The sequence below is a fragment of the Pinus tabuliformis genome, chromosome 3_1 (assembly GCF_031772625.1).
Source record: "Pinus tabuliformis cultivar Carrire ecotype Pingquan chromosome 3_1, CPIR1, whole genome shotgun sequence".
In the NCBI taxonomy this organism is placed as follows: domain Eukaryota; kingdom Viridiplantae; phylum Streptophyta; class Pinopsida; order Pinales; family Pinaceae; genus Pinus; species Pinus tabuliformis.
Genome location: NC_142301.1, coordinates 316,614,013 through 316,630,879, shown reverse-complemented (window position 1 = coordinate 316,630,879; position 16,867 = coordinate 316,614,013).

Here is a 16,867-nt window from a genome sequence, read left to right as displayed (position 1 = left end):
ACACTGTCCTTGAACATTAATCTCAACTGGGTCTTTCTTAGAATAGACATGCATGAGTTTCTGATGAGGGAATCTTTAGTTAACTAGAGTAGCACTAGTTGAGTGAATTAATGCATCAACTGATTGTTAACTCACTATTAGTTCCTCAAACAATTTGGAACTAATTTAACTGGAATTAACTCAGTACACTGAGTTAACTAATTACAACTCAAATATAACTCAATCTTATCTCCTTAATTTAAGGGATAACTCTTGCATGACTTCAGAAAGACTTCTAACTTGAATTTCTCCAACTAATTAATTTAAAATAAATAAATTAATTATTTCCAAGTAGATGTTAAGACTAAATTCGATTTTAATTCACAATTTAATTCAAGGACAAATTAAATTGGAATATTCTTATTGCCATATTTCAAGAGAGAATCCAAGGCTCATCAAAATACTCTCCAAGTCCTCTCTAAGCAATTCCTAGAAAAAGCTTGGATCCCAAAAGCCTGTTCTATGAGTTATGAGGTTCTATATATAGAAAAGGGTGGGGTGACCATTGACATTCTCCTTTGAATCTTGGAATACCCTCACGACTCTTCAACTTTGTTACATATAACTCTTTACATTACATAATGACTATTTGCATTCCACTAATGACACTTGGAATTTCACTTTACATTACATTTGATTACAATAGATATGGCTCATAGTAGTGAGGTGGCCGAGACAACTCATGACACAACTCGACATGACACTGCTAACATGTACTGGCTGATTGTGATGCCCATGTCAAGTTGTTGCATTGCTAAGTGATAGAGGTATTCTTGGACATGGTTTGTCTTCACCTCTACATAGCTTGGTGTTGCAGGGTCTCTAATGGTCTTGGTCTCTACAAGATGGTTCCGTGTATGTACTCCTTTTGCTTGTTACTTGATGTGCTTTGTACGTCCATCCAGCTGCAAGAAAGTCTTCTAGCATGTACTCCTTCTTCATCTCATTCGTCGTCTCGCCATGTTCCATAGATGTACATGTTATTGCAATTCACTCATGATGGGACAACATAAAATCCAAAAATCTCCTGGTCTAGCATGATGCATTGTTTTCTATGTTTGAGGCCAGGTGACCAGAAGGGAGGAATTGACACTTAAATTGTGCAAAGCACAACTTAGGCTGGGAAGAGGGATTCAAGAGCTTGGTATGCATTTTGAGGAAAAATTGCATCACTGGGAGGTAGAATCAGGCGGTGACAGTCACTAGTGTCAACTGCAAGATGGGCTCCTAAGGGGGACAATTTCTGTGTAGTTTCCTGAGGGAGGACAAAGAGAGGCTGTAGAGGGACTGCTGGGTAGTTCTACGTAGTTTCCTGAGGGAGGATAGAGTGAGACTACTGGGCAGTTCTGTGTAGTTTCCAGAGGGAGTTGCTGCACAATTTTTAAGGGGAAGACAGGCCAAGCCACTGAGGGGACCAGCTGGGAATTCTGCGTAGTTTCCTGGAGTAGTGTAGAGCATGTCAGTAGAGGACCTGTCGAACAGGACTGTGTAATTTCTGGAGATAGTGAAGAGCATGCCAGTAGAGGACCTGCAAGACAAGATTGCGCAATTTTTGGAGACAGTGTAGAGCAAGGCAGTAGAGGCCTTGTTGATCATGACTGCACATTTTCTGAAGGCAGTGCGGGGCAGGCAGTAGGGGAAACAGATGGGAATGCCTGCATAGTTTTGAAGATAAGTTTAGCCTTGGGTCTTAGTGCAGTGCAGGTTTTCGGCAGACCAGAGGGAGGCTTTACGATTATGCTTGAGAAATGCACAGTTCAGTTTCGGCATGGAGGAAATATCTGCGCAGTTCTGGGAGGAAGACAGGCTGCTCACTTCTAAGATTGCGCAGTGCAGCCGACATGGACGACAACCTCATGTACTGCGTAGTTCTAGGCAACAGAGTAGGATCACTGAGGGATGAGACTGCACAATGCAGCTCAGTTTGGGTTTGGATGAGGGAGGTTGTTCGGTCGAGCAGATTTTTAGAAAAAATGGTTAAGTGTCGTAATAAAGTGAATTTGTGTAGACTGACTATGTGATCACACACTTAGCATGTTTTGACAACAATAAAACACAAAACAACAAGACAAAACATGTTCTGAGTGAGAATATCTTAAATCTAAGATCGACAAGTGTGATACTCGAGGTAGACCTTCGGACAATTATGACGACATTTAAGCGACTGTGCTTACAACTTTGTGTGTGAGTGTGATCGATGTCCACAGAGAAAAGAAAACTCATGCACACAAAGAAAAACCTTCAAAATCTCTAGAACAAGATCGAAAGAATGACAAAGAAATCCATATGCAAAAAGACGACTATTGGTCTAACAAGCGACAGGGAGAAAGAAACATAGAGGAAACACACATGGAATGAATTTCAGTGCTTGTGACCACGCATGCCATTGAATAAATAATGATATGACGATTATCAATAGTACTTCAAGCTACACTAAGAGATGTATTTCAAAAGGATGAGCTTTTCTTACCATATTTACCCTCCAGATGGTTACGCACTCGACAAAGTTTTCATGTGGTCTCGATCTTTTATCATAACTTGGTTCCTTGGTATTTCTCCTCAACTCCTTGCGAGTCATCTAGCATGTCATCTTTCCTTGTGGTCGCTAAGAGATACATCTGCACATTTCAACGGGCAGTGACTGCTGTCGGGATGATGTCCTGGGAGGACATCTACGCAGTTTCTGAATGCAAGGTAGACTGGACAACTGGGACAACATTGCGCAGTTTTGGGATGTAAGACACTATTGTGGGATGGGGTCTTGGGAGGACACCTCTCCACAGTTTCTGTATGCAAAGGAGATTAGGCAGATGAGGGACAATACTGCACAATTTCTAGAGACAGTGGGTTTTAGCTGAGGGAAGGACACTGGAGGAAACCACTACACAATTTTGGATGCCAAGGGAGGCTGGGGTTCTTGTGCATTGTGTAGTTTTAATAGGCAAGGGAAAAATCTTGAGAGTTGCAGAAGCAAAGTGCTCAGTTTCGGAGAGATGGATGAGGCTAGGTTGCTCAGGAAAATAACTAAGTGTGAGATCAGTGAAGCCGATGTGAACAATGATATAACTTGACTATGATCACATGCTTGGACACTTAGTGATACAAAATAGATAATTTAGAACATATAAAATATACCCTACTTGATGCAACAACCTTCGTGACAAGAGTGAGTGAAGTTAGTGTGAAACATGTCTATGTGATGGGAACAACCAATACACACAAGATTTCCCCTTGAATCAGAACAAAACTACCTTTGAATGAAGAACAATAATCCCGATGCCCAAAGATGACACATGCTGCATAAAGATGAGAATGTGAACAACTCTTAAGATCAAGGAGGGGGATTGGGATGATCAAATTACCAATAAGTTACCAAGGAAAGATCGATCACAGGAATGATGGTAGGTTCCAAAATTTTCATGCGAGCCAAAATTTTGGAGGGTGTTGTAGCTGCTACAACATTAGCGACACTGTTAAAATTGGAAACTAGGGCCAAAATCCATGTGGGTCATCTTATTCATGGATGATAATATTTTTATTGGATTCCTCTCGTCGAGAGGTGTGGGATTGATCTAAAGATCATCCAATTACGTTAAGTATTTATGGAGATATGAATTTATTTTGATTATGAAATAATTATCAAGCCGACTAGCAACTCATGTAGGCTCAGAAGCCCAACAGTCGCATATATTCAATCATCAACATTTGTGTATAAATATAGGAGGTATTTTCCTCATTTGGACACACTCACTCATCACATCTCTCTCTGTCTACTGTGCAAAAAAGAGGCTCTTCTCCTACTGTGCAAAAAGAGACTCTTCTCTCGCATGTGTAGAAGGAAGGTGCAGAATTTAGGGCTGCAATTGTAGATTAGAAGTTTGACCAGCATTGACCAGAAGACTCCCTCCTTAGAACTTCGCTGTAGGTGCATCTGGATATCCTCCGAAGGCCGCATTTTTTGGTGGTGGAATCAAGCCGATTTGATGGTCGGTTTGCAAGATATTGTCTGCCCTAGTTTGGCTAATCTAGGGTTTGCTGCTACTAATGTAAATAAGATTTATGTACTATTTCTCTCTGCTGAATTATTGAAGATAAAAGAAGATTTGATCAAAGGGTTTCCCCATATTGGGGTTTGTCCCTAGCTATCCACCACATCTTAATACTCTCCATGCCTCCTCTAAGGTATCCCTACCCAAAATCTTGGCTCCTCAAAGCATGTTCTGTGAGTTATGAGGTTCTATATATAGCAAAGGGTGGGGTGACCCTTGACATTCCCCTTTGACTCCTGGACTACCCTCATGACTCTTCAACTTCATTACATATAACGTTTTACATTACATATGACTATTTTCATTCCACTAATGACACTTGGACAATTTCTGCACAATTTCTTGAGGGAGGATGGAGCGAGGCTATAGAGGAACTACTGGGTATTTTTGCATAGTTTCCAGAGGGAGGAAAGAGCAGGGTTACAGAGGGGGCTACTACGCAATTTTCAAGGGGAAGAGAGGACAAGCCACTTAGGGGACCAACTGGGAATCTTGTGTAGTTTCCTGAAGAAATGTATAATAAACCAATAGGGGACCTGCTAGACAGGAATATGCAATTTTTGGAGACAGTGCAGGGCAAGGTAGTAGAGGCCTTGTTGATCATGACTATGAAGTTTCTGAAGGTAGTGTGGGGAAGACAGTAGGGAAATCAACTGGGCATGTTTGCACAGTATTGGAGAGCAGTGCAGCCCCAGGTCTTAGTGCAATGTAGGTTTATAGTAGGCAAGAGGGAGGCTTGATGACTGATCTTGCGGGAATCACAGTTTGGATCAGGCTTAGAGGAAATTGTTGCGCAATTCTAGGAGGTAGACATGTTGCTCACTTCTAGGATTGTGAAATGCATTTGACCCAGGGGATAGCCTCAAGAACTACGTAGTTCCAGACAATAGAGAAGTACTATTGAGGGTTGAGACTGTGCATGGCAGCTCGGTCGGGGTCAAGGGAAGTGAGGTTGTTCCATTGAGAGGTTTTCAGGAAAATGGCTAAGTGTGAGAGGAAAGTGAACTTGTGATGACTTCAACATGGTGATCACACACTTAACATACTTTGACAACACAACAACACTAACCACCGGGACAACATAGCAAAGCATGACCCTTTGAGGGACTGTTTAATGGTGAAAGAGATGAGTGAGACACTTGGAATAGACCTTTAGACGATTGTGACGAAACTTGCGTGACATTGCTTACAACATTGTGTGTGAGTGCAACGGGTGTTCACATAGCTAAGATAACCCAAACACACAAATACAAATCTTTGACATCACTAGAACAAGATCGCAAGCATGGCACATTGATCAATATGCAAAAGATGACAGTTGGTCCAACAAGTGAAAGGGAGCAAGACATATAGAGGAAACACATGGAATGACTTTCAGTTTTTTCAAAAATTCATGTTATTGAAGACAAAATGATATGAAATTGATCAACATTAATTCAAGCTACACTAAGAGATGTACTTCAAAAAGGTGTACTTTACTTACCATACTTACCATCCAAATTGTTATGCATCCGACGAAGTTTGCATGCAGTACAGATATTTTATCATAACATGGTTCCTTGGCCTTTCCCTTCAACTCCTTGAGAGTCATCTAGCATGTAATATTTCCTTGTGGTCACTAAGATATAGATATGTGCAATTTCAGCAGGCAGTGACTGTTGTCGGGATGAGATCCTGGTAGGACACCTCTGCGCAGTTTCTAGATGCAAGGCAGACTGGGAAGTTGAGGGACAATACTACACAGTTTTTTGAATGCAAGGCCGTTGCGGGATGAGATCTCGGGAGGACACATCTGCACAGTTTCAGGTTGCAAGACAGACTGGGTGGCTAAGGGACAACACTGTGTAGATTCTAGAGACAATGGGTTCCGACTGAGGGAAAGACACTGGACTCTAGAGGAAACCACTGCATAGTTTTGGGTGACAAGGGAGGATGGGGTCTCTGTGCATTTCACAGTTCTAGCAGGTAAGGGAAAAATCTTGAGGGTTGCAAAAGCAAAGTGTGCAGTTCCAGAAAGTTGGATGAGGCTAGGTTGCTCGAGAAACTGGTTAAGTGTGAGATCAGTGAAATTGATGTAAACAATGATAGAACTTGACTACGATCACACACTTGAACACTTAGTGATACAACATAGATAATCCAGAACATATAAAATATACCCTACTTGATGCAACAACCTCCATCACAAGAGTTCATGAAGTGAGTGTGAAATGTATCTATGTGAGGAGAACAACCCATATGCACAAAGATTTCCCCTTGAAGCAGAACAAACTTCCCTTTGCTTGACAAACAATAATCCCCATGCCCAAATATGACACCTGCCACATAAATGTGAGAACATGAAGAACTCATAAGTTCAAGGAAGGGGGCTTGAGATTATCAGCTTATCAATAAGTGACCAAGGAACGATCGATCGCAGGACCCACAGTAGGCTCTGAAATTTGCATGCTAGCAAAAATTTTGCAGGGTGTTTGTAGCCGCTGTTAGTGTCGGTATCTTCATCCCTCCGTCAGTGATCAAATTCTCTTGTTGCATTGCATGTTAGGTGTCTCGCCCGATCAGCTGCATTCCATTAGGATCATGGATCATTTGACGATAGTGGCTTGTTGTACATTTTCCCTCATGTCCTTTACTTGCTGGCCCATTTCCATCCATTTAGATTATTTGTAGTCAATTTTGTCTTTAAATCTGCAGAAGTCGTTTTTAGGGTTTCAGTCTCATTAGGTCTAGGGTTTCGTCAAAAAGGTCTTCAAAATGTTCAATAATAGTCAGCAGGCGCATGAGGAGGTTGAATTAAGTTTCAGTACCAATAAGTTCCATAATCACATACTCAAACTCTGATTTTTCCTCAAAACCCTGTTTTGAGGAAAAACATAGTATTTTATGTTTTTATGTATAAATCTGATGTAATTTCAATTTTTTCATATGTAAGAAACTTCAATGGCAACCCTGGTCACCTTACCAAGCTTCAACAACTCCATCCCCTGCAAGGCAAACAAAAAATCAAATCATTCAGTTCATCGAAGGAAAAAATGAAGTAAACTGCCCAAAAACAGAGTTGAAAAAGTAAGTCACAATGCAAACATTATAAAAGTGGGTTTTATGAGTGAAAAATCAAAATCTCTTGTATATAACTCATTGGTCATGTTCAAAGAGCTCATTTTCATTCAAAGGAGAAATATTGAGCAAGAGAAGGTCGTGCTGGAGAAAGGGAGCAAGTTGGAAGCAAAACTGTGCAAGTTCAAGGGCGTGGCGCATTGGGTCGTGGGTATAGCGCATAGAGCAGGTGCTGCGCATTGGGCCACCCTCCACAGTGTAAAAAATACACTGGCGCGACTCATATAGAAGGCGCAGCGCATAGAGCTGCAAGCCTGATTTCACCATAAACTCCCTCAAATTTCCAAATTTTCTCAATCCTATGGTGTGCAAGTAAGTCTAGATTTCTTCCTTTGCTAGTGAAAGAGTTTTTCTTAAACTTTATGGTGGTTTAGTGTGATAAAACTAAAACCCTACCTCTTTGCAATTTTTTCTCAAAAATAATTACCTAGGGTTTGTATTTGTGTTTTTGCTACCAAGTCCACTCCATCACCCCTCACTCTTTGATTCCTTCATTCATTTTCCAGTTTCATCCACAAATTCCCTAATTCCCATATCCCTAACTCCCACTATCCTAAACCCTAGTTACAAATTCCTAAACCCTAATTGTTGTCCCTAAACTTACATACTATTCCCTAAATCCCCTATTTCCCAAAAAAATTGTCAATAACATTCCCAAAACCCCTCATACCCTCTCCCTCCACAGTCCCTCATACATTCTCATCCTTGGTAGCAGAAAACTAAAAACACCATAAATCTCTTCATACTCATCAAGAAAACTCATACATTAGCAAACATGGAATCTGATCCTTCCTATGACCGAGATGAAGAGACACATAGTGACTCTCCTATAGAAATGCATGCACCAAGGAGACCTCACAAGGGTGGTAAACATATACGAGAGGAGCCTACTTCACTTGCCGAGCTGCAGACCTGCCCTCTTGTTGTCACATGCTTTCAACACCAATCTTGTTATCAGTTCTGTGAGATGGTTACGAGAGTCCAATACCATCATGAGTTGGCTAGGTTGTTTGTCCTCCATCTTCAAAATGGCCAAGTCACTCTAGCAGGCGTGACATTCACCTTGACACCGGAGTCTATTTTTCTAGCAACCGAAATTCCAAATGTCGGTGAGCAGTGGAATAAAAGGCAGCAGATTGACAGGGAACAGTATGAGCCTTACATCAAGGCTGGTTACCAGAGACATCTCAGTAGAGTTTTTCCCTTCCGGTATCTGAAAGACTCATATGCTCCCTTGATGAAACTCATAATTAAGTATTTCAGCTATGAGGGCCGGTTTTCTCGCCTATATGCTTATCACATCAGATTGTTGATGCACTTTACTCGGGTGAGAATGATGAATATCCCCTACTTTGTTTGCCGAAACATCGAGAAGATGACCACCTTAGTGCTAAGGAAGACTCCTCAGCAGCAGTACAACAATATATATCATTTTTCACTCATCAAAATTGTGGTCATGCATCAGCTTGGTTTGCATAACATCTCATGGGAGGATTTCATTTCTCATGAGATCTTCATAGCTCCTCAAGTACCTCCAATAGTTTTTCATGAGACAAGTGAACCTTCACATCAGCAAGAGAGTCATGAGACACAGACCGCTAGTGTGCTGGTGTTTGTCACCTATTAAAAGGGAACTAGATGGTTGTTTGCAGCAGCAAAGCGAGTGTTATCTCCACTCAGGGTGGAAGGGGTCTCACTTCGTCCATCAGAAAAGTAGGTTCAGGACAAGGGCAAGCAACCATTACATGATGAGGGGCCTTTAGGAGAGCAGGAGACATATTTCATTCTCATTCAGGATGATGACATAGATTTGGGCCCACAAAGTTTAAAGCTTAAGGAAATCATTCAGGAGCAACAGGCGGACATTAATGCTTTGTCCCTCAACCTAGAAAGAGCCAAGTGGATAATCAAATACCTAGAGCAAAGAAACAAGCAGTTAGAGGATCAGCAAACGATTATGGAGCTTCAAAACATACGAGAAAACCAACAAGCTGCCAAGAGGAGGAAAGTGAAGCTCACATCACTTGAACAAGAAATCAATGTTGGTCGTGAGTCTTGGATTGAGAGAGCTAATATCCACTTAGAAAATTTGCTAGAGAAGGCCAACAGGGATAAAACAATGTTGAGGCACATGGCCTACCATTACTTGGTGAGAAACAAAAGTTGCAATGCACAAATCAGGAACTTGAAGGCCAAGTTGAAAAAGGCATCGAGGAAGCGAAAGGAGCAAGATAGACTTCAGATATTGGTTGAGGCTTCCTTGGCCCAAAAAAGCACTTGATGGAGAAAACTTAGCCCAAATTTCAAAAAATTTGGGACACTTTTTGCATTTTTGGAATTTTTGGCACAAAAAACAGGTTTTTCTGCCCAATGCGCTGCGCCACCTGGCGCTCGCTTTTGATGGAGGCCTCCTTTTGAGGAAAACTTAGAATTTTTGGATTTTTCATGAAAAAATATGCATGCCTACCAATGGCCAAGAAATTTTGACAGGTTTAGAGCCCCCAAAAAGGTCAAAAACACCCAAAAAATGACCTTTCTGCCCCTTTTTTGACGCACAGGAAGCAGTGTTGGGAGAACTCAGTTTTGGAGCAGCAAATGGAGGCCAAATTCAAAAATTCCACTTGTTCTAGAAAGTAGACAGGCAAAATTTGCAACAAGCACACTTGGAGAAAATTTGGACACCAGGAAGGCCTCCAAAAGTCACTGCAAACAAGCGCTACGCATAGGGAAATCAACGCGGCGCATTGGGGAAATTTTGCTCAATTTGACCAAAAATACTCTGTTTTTCGCCTAGTTTCTTGACAGTTTGACTTTTCTCTTTCTAAATGTTAAACTCATGATGTAATTTAATGTAATTTGATGGATTTTGATGTAATTATGATAAATTTTCACTCATAGAGGTAGATTCATCCATGAAAAGGTAGTTTGCAACTGAATGAATCACTTCCCTAGTTTTTTGAGGCAAGGTGTTCCACTGCCTACTTTTTAGTTGTCAGTTTAGAATTTGTTGTAAAAGCTCCTAAACTCATGAGCTTGAACCCTAGAGGCTAGGCTGAGTTGTTGTTTGCCTATATCTTGTGATTTTTCAGTCATTAGCATGGTTGGACTTTTGAGAAAGCTTGGAGCTTCATTGTATACACATTTCAACAGTTTGGCTAAGGAATAGACCAGGGTTTGCAGCACTTTATGGGATTCATGTGGCATCTTGCTTTGGTATTGTGTTTCCTTCTGTAATTGTAAGTTTACTTGTGTTTTATGTATGCCGTCATCTCTCTTTGCTTCATCTTAACTAAATCAAACAAGGATAAAGGTAGAATCCATTGAAATTGCAGTGCTCTACCTAGGGTTTGCTTAGTTATTTATGTTTTCAACTATTTGAAGAGGATCCCTGAGACTTTCATGCCCTCTTCAACTCCTCACCAGTCTAAAATCTCTCCATATCACTCAATTTGAAGTACCAAACCATTTTCCTACCTCGCCCCATAGAGATCTCTGCAAAACTGAGCCTCATTCCCCGGACCCAAATCTACCTTTCACATTTGAGCCAAAAAAACATCATCAAATTCAATCAAAATCTTCTGCACACATATCTAGCCTAAAATTAGTCTTCACATCAGTCATCTCAAGCCTCATTGATCATATTTTGCTAAGATTGACAAGGAGAGAGCCCTCTCTCGACCTGGTAGGGCTAGCTACCAGGTCAAGCATGGTTTGATGTTATCCTAGATCCTACCTTTCTCAGCCTGAGGTAGATTTAGGCCCTAACAGCCGCTACAAGACATTACATAAATGAAAAATTCCTGGATGATTCAAATGACAAAACATCATTTCTATATATAGGAGTCTAAGGGGTCACAACATAATCTGAGTTGATATAACAATAATAATGTAAGGGAAAAACAATAACAATAGTGGGCTTCTATGGGGCACAATAATAAGAATATGGGGACAACATAGGCACAACAATAACAATAAGGGGCTATAATGACAATAAAAATGAGGTAATACACTAGTATTATAGGGACCTAACATGCTGGCTTCTTTTACTTATTTATTATATCATCTTTCATCAAGAAATTACCAAATTATGTGTGTATGAAGATCACGAGAACAAGAGACACAAGATGTAGTCACTCAGCTAGGGAAAAACCCCTATCTAGGGAAAACCCGGTCAAAATTCTTCCTTCGGTAGTTAAGATGAGATAATCCAAGACTCTTTGAACTAGACACATACTTCCTCCAATCACCAAGTCAGCCCTTCCTTCCAGCAACTTCGATCTAGATCTTCGACCCTGCAGTAGTATAAATTTGACCTATCCAGCTCTGATATCCCACATCACATCTAGGAGCAGTCGACACATTTAGCTCAGGTATTTGGGGTAAGCTCGCTGCCCATGCCTTGTGCTACATTTTTGTCACTTTTTGTGTTTTTTCTTGTGGGAGTATTGTTTGCTTGATTTATTTGAATGCTTGTTTTTGTTTACATATATACTAGCTTGTCCTAGCTCTTTTTTAGTTTTCGTTGCTATCTCACTACTGTCGCATGCGTGAAACTGTTTTGCATGGACATTCACCCAACCAATGAATTGCCTCAACCACATGCATGTTGATTTGTTTGCTGAATATTTCATTCATGTTTTTCATGCACTATCAATCGCTTCTACTATCACTTAGTGTAGCCATGCATTTACTGTCTTAGTTGCTTTCAGTTTCCCATCGGTGAGTCGGGCCAACCTTGGCTTAACCTCTACCTTCACCAAGGCTGCATTGCATAATCTAAGGAAGGAAGGCTCACCTTCCTCTTTAGATTTGTGCATTCCTACCCAGCACTAGCCTCCAGGGCTGTTTTTCACATTTCTAGAGGATAGTGGCTGCTTGGCCCAAGAAATTGCGCAAATTTGTCCTTGGGCCAATAGTCCTTCCTAGCTGGAATTGTGCATTGTGAAATCCCAACAGTCAGCAGCCAGACAGGACTGTACATTATGTAGTTTTAACAGTCAGATAGTCTCCCAGCAGCCCAGACTATGCCTTAAGCAGTCTTGGCAATTGGTCTCCCGACCTCCCGGCTGAAATTGCGCAACCTTCATGATCATTTACCCAGGTATGTTGCAAGTTAGTTCTCATGTTCATTTTGGTTTTCAACCGACATGTTTCTTGCTATGAGTGTTGCCATGTCCCCAGGTATCGTAGGTGTTCATCTGCCTCTCAGCAGTACAGGTACAATGGTTTCCAGGAGACCAGAGTCAAAGACATCGTTTAGAGCACGCTTGGGGATGCAGTTGATCAAGTGTCTATGAGTTTGTCTACTCACGAAGACATCAAGTTGTTCTAGACGAGGACATCAAGCAACATCATCACAACAAGCAGCATCATGAACAGAAGCTGAAGGCAACATACCGAATGTAGTGAACGCTGTGAATGCAATGAATGCAAGAGGAAGGTTGTTGACAACATAGAGGCGAAACAAAGTTGCAAGAACAAGCAGATCCACTAATAATGAAGGAAAATTTGCAGACTCAGGCTATGAGGTGATGGCGTGACACAAAGATCACGCGAAGGTAGAAGATGGAACAAAGAAGGAGTTGCATGTGCTGAAGCAACAACTTAGGAAGAACATGAAGCTGCATAGACAGATGAAAGAGTTACAAGAGGAGCAGGAACAACGATGGGTGCAACATGCACTCACGGATGAAACTGCACCTGTACAAGCTAAGGATCCATCCCAGTAGCTGACATAAAGCAGACATGGTGAGCAGTGTTGTTGATCGCATGCAAGGGATTCAAAAATATGCATGTCATTAAGTGCACACATGCAATCCAACCCATTCAACACACTCACCAAGGCGAAGACAAGAAGCAAGTCCAAATGGGGTTGAACATGTACTTCGGTAAGTTGATGCATAGGACCACCAGCACACACTTGAAGATCAGAACAGACACTATGCATCAATGTGTTGCCGGTTCAACCGTACCCAAGAAGACCATGTGCATGTTAGCAAACGAGTTGGATGAAGGAGTCGAACCAATGCACTGGTTGCAACGAAGGCAGAGTTCATTTTAGAAAGATGTCACCATGAGGTGCATGCAAACCATCATGGATGACCAAGCTTGGCATCATCTCACCACCTTCACCATCACAAGCATGTCAAAGAGTTGGTATCATCATAGCGGACCGAGTGTTAGTGATGTCTTTCAAGGCTTTCTCAAGCCATGTTGTCTCACATAAGTACATGTGCATTGTAATGTTGAGTCATGTCAAGTGTAAGTCAAGTGTCAATGGTTGGATGTAATAGTCATAGAGTAGGTGAAGAGTCATGAGGGTAGTTGAGCTGTCACAAGGGGAATGTCAAGGGTCACCCCACCCTTTGTTATAAATAGTCCCTCATAACTCATTGTATAGGATTTTGGTCAGCCAAGCTTTTATTAAGACTATTTTGAAGAATACTTGGACAATATTGTAACACACCTTAGCTTCTCCACTGCACGGAGCTAGTGTAGGTTTTAACCCCGTATAGGAATTACCTGCATACGAATTCTTAAAACACAAAAAATAAACAATGCGAGAGCATAACACATAAAACACATATACACAGAGATTTTCCCTTGGATCCCAAAATCGGGACTACCAGCTTGATTTTTCATTATATTCCTTTCAATGTTACAATACATATATATACATGCTGAAGCATCCAATACCATGGACCGAAAAACCATCATGCTCAAAACCATGTGCTAAAACCATGCAAAAAACCATAGGTAGGTTCGTCCCATCTAATATAGGGTCCCAAAAAAATTTCCCCAGGGTGTTGCCCTAGACCGCGTAGAGGGGGGATACCCGCGCCCCTGAAACCCCCTGTGACCCCCCCCACTGTGCAATCGGTGCAACAAAGGGGGGGCTTTGCCTCCTGTCTAATCCCCCAGTTAACTAGGGGGCTAGTCGTGGAAATAATATAACACAACCCAACAACTACTACATCTCTTTGGAGGAGCATGTAGATGTGGCTGTAATGTTCCACTGTGGGGGCTAGCAGGTTTACATGGATGTATTGTATGATTGTGACTTACACTTCTTTATATAATAAGAGACAACATATTTTCATGCATATGTTGTTATTGTAGTTGGACTACTCCAATTGCTTTAATGATATGTCTTGTTTAACTTACTTACTTGTGTATGAACTGATTCACATGCAATTATATGAATCTTGTGGTTAATGTGTTGCATATGTTGTTAATGTTGTCACCGTCTGTGTCAATTGCTCTGTCGGACATCAAACAGACCTTTCACTTGAGCCTTTCTATAAAAACCGTCACACTCGTCTCAGACTGATCTGTGAGTGTTTTACATGTTATCTTACCTTGTATGATGTGACTTCCACATCCGAGTGGACTGCTCCACTGCAAGTTGTGCATGTCCTTTGTGTTGTGTGTTCCTAGACGAGTTGGGACAAATCCCTTTCAATCTGGAACTCACATTCACCTCCTTCCCCCTTTGAAGTGTTGGAACCTCTCATATACCTTCCTTGACTCACTGCATCAGTCACACCCTTGCTACTGACAGAGTTATTCTACTTGCCTCTGTGCAACACCATGGTCAAGGCATTACCTTACGACCCTCTTACACCAAATGGTCTGAGGTCTAATTGGCACTTCTTACCGGGAAGCTCCCCTTGACATGTTGGTGGGTCCAGCACCATCAACAGGTGTATATATATATATATATATATATATATATATATATATATATATATACCAACCAAAATTGGGCCGAGGGGATTGTTTGTTCATAATTTTCAAAGCTGACCACATGAAATTTGGCTCATGTTACCATAACATGACCAAGGGGCCCTTAGGATTATGGGGATAAAATTATTTTACCATATGACCTCACCAAGTGAATAGAACCTTAGTTGTCGATGGGAAACCTATTGTTGATGTAAGCATGATTTCATTGTGTCCATGTGGCACCTTTTGGGTGTTGTCATTTTTCACCCAAATTCAACCATGTTGTTCACTCAAAAATGCATGTTTGACATGCCATGTTTCATGTCACCAAGGTGCCACTTGTCAAGGTTCTTCTGCTTTTGCCACATCAACCAAATCTACCACATCAACCATCTCTATCACTTCAACCATCTCTGCTTCCACCACATCAACCAACTCTACCACATAACCATCTCTTCCACATCAACCATATTTTCTTTTTCCATGTCAACCAACTCTTCCATATCAACCATCTCTACCATGCCAACTAACCCTGCTTTCACCACATTAACCAACTTAAATATCACTTACATGTCAACCATTTATGCCTATGCCACATCAAAAATGTGTTATATCATACTTTCCACGTGTCTTGATTCTTCTAAGTCAACCATCTATGCTTATGCCACATCAATAAGTTAATACATGAGACTCGCCACCTTCACAGAGGCAAACACATCACACAGGATTTGTGTTGGATACATCTGGTGAGCCTTGGTATTGCACCAAGAATGTTGCAACTCCCAAGGGCTCCTGAACTCAAATTATCAACTCGGGGTTCATACAAACGTAGAGGTGAGAGTATTGTTATATGCACAACAGATAGGATTCCACTCATGCCACCCTCAATCATCACATTAGATCAAAAGTGCTCAGAGATCATTCCTCCTACTAGATTAAAATAAAATCTTGTTGATGAAGGTACAATTTAAAACTAATTCTAGCTATGAAAGGTGAAATTCCATTTACTCAACTAGTAGATGCTAATTAATCAATCCATGAAAGGACAAGGGATAATCTACTTGGAGAAGGAAATTTATTTCATCTTGAAAAATTCATCAAACTACCAAATATACTTACAGAAAGGAAACTATTTTATCTTGCATAATTCATTAAACTATTAATCATAATTTCATGTATCATCTACCTAGTTCACACTTGCTTGGAAATAAGTAGCCCACTTGCATCATACTTGTGATAAAGAAAATAATTCTACTATGTTTTGCAATGAAGAAAAGGAATGGTTGGAGTGGCCTAAGAGCTTCCCTTGATCATAAAATCATAGTTGGGGGTCATTATTCATCTTGATTGAGCTAAATTTGAAGTGGGGATCAAAACTAATGAAGGAAAGTGGTGCTACAGGCTTGCTACAAGAGGTCTTTTATTGCTACAGGAGGGCCTGTAATGCTATAGAAGGGGTTTCGAGTGGATTTTGAGGGTGAGAATGATGTCTTGAGGGTATGGAGAGGCAGATGGTGGTGAAGAAAATTAAGTTTGGACTGAACCCCTAGCTAAGCTCAGGACCTCTCAGAGGTATGTCTTACACTAGGATGAATGTTCACAGTGTCCTAAGTTTACTAGGAAAACTTACTTATGAAAACAAATTTTTGGGACAACATGGAGGGTGGAAAGAGAATACGAAGGAGTCCAAGGTAGAAGTGGTAAAGGTTCCCTTCCCTTCATATCAACACAACCCCACAATAAATTACATGCATACATCCATTGATCATTAACAAAATGAGATAATCTATGATGGAAAAGATGAGTTGAATTTAAATAACATCTATTTTATGCCATAACACTAATCTAATCACTAAAATGAATCTAAGCTAGAGAAAGCAAATGTAAAGAAGAAAAAATAGCATTCATCTATTTCCAAGAAATCATAAACACGATAT